The 4,930-nt window shown below is 46.0% G+C and overlaps 1 protein-coding gene across 1 annotated transcript in view; it reads right to left on the reverse strand.

Annotated features, from left to right (window-relative positions):
- Positions 1-475: 475 nt before the first annotated feature.
- The window catches only part of LOC119329266 (chloroplast envelope membrane protein-like), a 13,981-nt gene continuing 9,526 nt past the window's right edge, over positions 476-4,930 (reverse strand). The window contains exon 8 of the transcript XR_005159390.1: positions 476-613. The gene's annotated coding sequence lies outside the window, so the exon portion shown is untranslated. The remainder of the gene's footprint in view (positions 614-4,930) is intronic.

Genomic DNA, 4,930 nt, shown 5'->3' on the forward strand with positions numbered 1-4,930 from the left:
GCGTTCCTGCACATCACTAGAACCATAACATTCATTTAGGGAAACGTTAGGTTTCAGCCGGCGGATCGCAGCGAGCGTCCGCCGTCTTCTTCTTGCGACACGTGTCTTGTATGGGTTCGTCTAATACTATTTTCTAAATGTTCTGTGTGACACGTGTGGCGTGTGTGGCTGGTGGAGAAACCAAAAGGTTTTCTGCAACAATATCTGTGTTGCAAGAATTTCTTTCGCAACAACTTCCATGTTGCAAAAAAGTGAAAACGAAAAAAATGCAACGTCACCAGCGGAAGCTGCGACATTTTTTTATTACAAAAAATTCTGCAACAACATACATGTTGCAGAAGTCATTTTCGCAACATCATCTATGTTGCAAAAAAAAGTGAAGGCGGATTTATTTTTTGCAACACAATCTCTATTGCAAATGTTTTTCCGCAACACGAGCTCTGCTGCAAAAAAAAAATTGAAACACAACCTTTGTTGCAATGGTGAAGAAGGACCAGGTCGTTGGATTGTGCCGGATCTGACGGCTGCTGAGGTGGCGGATCTTTTTAAAAGATCCACCGACCGACGCCTAGTGCGGCCCATTTATTTATGCATTTCCTCATAATTCAGTTTCCTGGCAAATTTTTACATATTGTTACGGACCATTAGAATTAGCTAATTAGTAGATCATGGCTTTACAGTTCGCAGGATATATAAGTGTAACATATCCATTACAATCGGGAGCACAAGCTTTTGATGCTGGTAAATTCTTTACCATGGTCACTACTTTTTTTTCTTGCTCTTTTGGAGGTACTGTGAATAAATGATGATAAATGGGAGGGTACAGATCATTGCTAGATCAGAATATTGGATGACATGCAAGCATCTTCCTTCATTGGTTTGTGTGCTCTACGGTGGGGGTCATATTTTGCTGGGCAGCCTATTTGGAATCGCTAATGGATCATCTGTATCAATGTAACTAAAATGGGCGTTCGTTCTTACTCGACATTTGTGTTCAGGCGGGCATGGTTTTAAATAGCCCGCTACAGCGTTTACAGGAGGTCTTGTGCTAAGGGACGTTGATTCAAACACATGAGCAAACATTTTAAATAGCACGCTATAACACTTAGAAGAGGTCCGCCGCTAAGAGGCTTAGCGCGCTATTTAAAACTATTCAGCACCATAAGATTATCACACCATGATGCTATTATTTTAAATTTAGGCCATGGCACCTTCAATCTGCAGTTCACATTGTCGTAGTATATGTAAACACTGTTTCTAAGTGCCAAGCTGGTAAATGTATCTATACCAACTTTGTTGTCACACTATTTTGTTGCTTAGAGACAAAACAACGATGAAGCCCCATGCTTTTCTAACCCAGTGACCGCTTCTGGCCTCACTAAGGTGACGGGGGATAAATCATCCATGTTAGTGCTTTTAATTTTGACTTGCAACATCTAAGATAGATTCTGATATTAAAACTCCATTGCACAAATTTTATCTTTTCTCCTAAGATGGTGAGATTCTGTGATGCTGAATTACACCCAATGAATAAATAAGAAAACATGTCTAGCTTTTTCTCTTGAATGGTACGCAAGTTTGTCAATTGTTTAGTGAAGCTTTCCTTCAAAAGAGTTATAAATACTACAGGAAGGAGAGTAAGACAATGACAGTTCACTGGAATATGGATTTTGAGAGGACATATATGTGTTTACCTCTCTGGAATTACATATTACTTTCCTTGCTGATGCTATTGCTCAGGTGAAGGTATTGCTATCCATTTTTTCAGGTTGAATCTATGTTTCGAGCACTGGTCATCTAAATGGAGTTTCTACGTTTTCTCTGTACTGGTGATCGTATGTTCGACCTAATGCCTATCTAGGGTCTTGGGCGGACCTGGCATAGGTTATGCTGGACATCGACAAGTGTTCTTTAGCACACCTTAAATAAAACAGTTTTGCTAAAGCACATCTAGATGTGCCCTAAGTATTGCACATCTAAGTCCTATATCATTGATTTTATGCGAAGATTCATGCAAGATTTTCGGTTGTCCTTTTCTTTTCCTTTTTAGTTTGATTGAGTCACTTAGATGTGCAATAACTCTAGACAGACCCGAAAGAAAATCAAGTTTGATACAAGAACGGTTTTCTTTAAAAATCTGTTCATTTGTGGCTACAAAGCTTAAGAAGGTTGACTGAAGGTACTCAAAGGATCTGAACCTGAAACTCTGATTATTTTTTTTTGCTCGGCAATCATTGTGCACTACAAATGAAATATATTCAAGTTCAGCTAGAACTTATTTGAAGGAAATGATGTATTATCTTGGTAGGTAGGGAACGTATATAGATGATGATAGATGTGTTGGTATTCAGCGTTTGGGTGTCGTGCTAATGATGCCACTCTCCATGGTACTTCCACTGTACTTTAATATATTATATGCTGACGTTTGGTTGGGTTTTCTAAATTTGTATGGGGTTATTTCTGATCTATATGAGATTTATTTGGACATGCCTTCTATTCACAAATAAGGGCCACTGATCGCTAGCAGTTCTATTTAACTCCGCTAATTAATTTCTATGTCAATATTGGCCTGCAACTTGGCAACAAATGGCAGAAATGACACAACTATGAGGACGCTATGTTATCCTCCCTGCTTTCTGTTATCCTCCCTGCTTTCTGTCTAGGGTGTCTAAGCAGTTTCCCACAACCCTAAGCTTTACATGGTATCAGTTTAGGTTTATGATCAATGTCTTCCGCTCTGTCCCGGTCGCCGCCGCTCAGGCCGTCGCCACTCCGTTTTTGTCGTCTCGCCCGCTGGGCTCCGTGGCTGGCGCCTCCACGGCCGCTGCCGCCGCTCCCCTGCATGGCCCGCCGTCGCCGATCTCCTACGACGCCGGGGCTCCGTTCCCGCCTACTGGCTACGCCTCAGGACCACCGCTGGCCTACACGGCTCCCGCGGCCAACCATTGGCTAGGGTTTCTAGACGCGCCACTGGCGCCCTACGGCCCTCCAGCACCGTCACCGGCCCACGGCGCCTCTGCCCCGTCGGCGTACGCGGCCTACCCACCGTACGCCTCTGCCCCGTCGGCGTACGCGGCCTACCTGACGGCCACGGCACCCACGCCTCCTCATGGCGCGCCTTCTTCATACGATGCGCCCTACGGTGGTCCATTGACGGAGTTGGTGGCTTCTTTCGTGCTGCCGGGTGTTACCTCGCCCCCGGGGTTTTACACGCCACCGCCGCCTTCGAATCATGTTGTGCCTCCTGCGCTGTTTTACTTTGCGCACCTCATCCCGATGAAGCTCACGACGGATAACTACCTGTCGTGGCATGCTCAAGTACTGCCGCTTCTTCGCAGTCGCTATTTGGAGGGTTATGTTGATGGGTTGTGCCCTTCGCCGTATCATCCAGCGTATCATGCTTGGGTGGCCCGGGATCAAGCCATCCTCTCTGCTATCCAGTCCTCTCTCACGGAGGGAGTCTCGTCACTGGTCATCTTCGCCGCTACGTCTCGGGACGCGTGAACAACCCTTCATATCAGTTTTGCTTCGCAGTCCCAGGCACGTGCTCATGCTATTCGCACTGCGCTTGGGGAGGTAAAGCTTAATGACCTCACCGTCACTGACTACTTCAACAAGGTGACGGGTATGGCTGACACACTTGCCTCCATTCGCAAGGCTCTTGGTTCGGAGGAGTTCACCTCTTATGTGCTTAATAGACTGGGTGACGATTATGATAATTTGGTCGAGAATATCAATAGTCATGACATCCCATCCATCCACATGAGTTGTACGCGCATCTTCTTGCCACAGAACAGCGCATCCAGGCTCGCAGCTCTACGCCGAGTTTCCCTTCCGCCAACGCTGCAGCGCGTGGCAAGGGCAAGCCCTACAAGCCACCAACTGGTGGCAAACCTCTGCCGACCGCGCCCAACCCGCGGAACTCCACTACTTCCGCGAACGGCAAAGTCCGTGCCTGCTGTCCTTCATGTGGTGCTCAAGTCCCCTGCCAGCTATGTGGTCTTGATGGCCACCTTGCTTCCCATTGCCATTTTCGCTTCAAGCAGGATTTTTTGGGGGATCGGAACCAATGGCAAGGGTAATGAGAAGCAGGCTGCTCTGGCGAGTCATGAGCAGACATACTCCTTCCTATCCAGTTGATGCGTCATGGTACATGGATACAAGAGCTACCAATCACCTGACGAGTGAGATGGGCAAGCTCTCTACACAGGAGCTGTACCATGGACATGATCAGGTTTGCACTGCTAATGGAGAAGGTATGCACATCTCACATATTGGTCAGGCATCCCTTCTTACTCGTCGATCCAAACAATTATGTCTCCTAATGTCCTTCGAGTTCCCTCTGTTTCACGTAGTTTGTTGTCAGTTCCTAAACTTACTCGTGATAATGATGTTTTTGCTGAGTTTCATCCGTTTCATGTTTTTGCTGAGTTTCATCCGTTTCATGTTTTTGTTGAGGACCGGGACACGAGGAACGTACTTCTTAGAGGTTGACTACACCATGGTCTTTATGCATGCCACCGTCTCCTTGTGCTTTCAGCGGTGTTCGTGTGTCTTCGTCGCATTGGCATGTGTGCCTTGGTCATCCTGCCACTCCCATTGTCAGCCATGTCATCAGCTTCCAGTTGTGTCCAATAAAAATGCTACTACAATTTGCGATGCCTGTCAGCAAGGCAAGAGTCATCAGCTTCCTTTTTCTGAGTCGGGTCGTATAGTCAACAAACCGCTTGAACTTGTGTTTTCAGATGTATGGGGCCATGCCCAAACCTCTGTTAGTGGTCATAATTACTATGTCAGTTTTATTGATGCTTACAGTCGGTTCACTTGGCTTTATCTTCTCAAGCGCAAGTCTGATGGGTTTAATGTTTCCTTGCAATTCCAAGTGCATGTTAAGCGTCTGCTCAGTCACAAAATCATTCATGTGCAATCT

Source organism: Triticum dicoccoides, chromosome 7A (genome assembly GCF_002162155.2).
Source record: "Triticum dicoccoides isolate Atlit2015 ecotype Zavitan chromosome 7A, WEW_v2.0, whole genome shotgun sequence".
NCBI lineage: Eukaryota > Viridiplantae > Streptophyta > Magnoliopsida > Poales > Poaceae > Triticum > Triticum dicoccoides.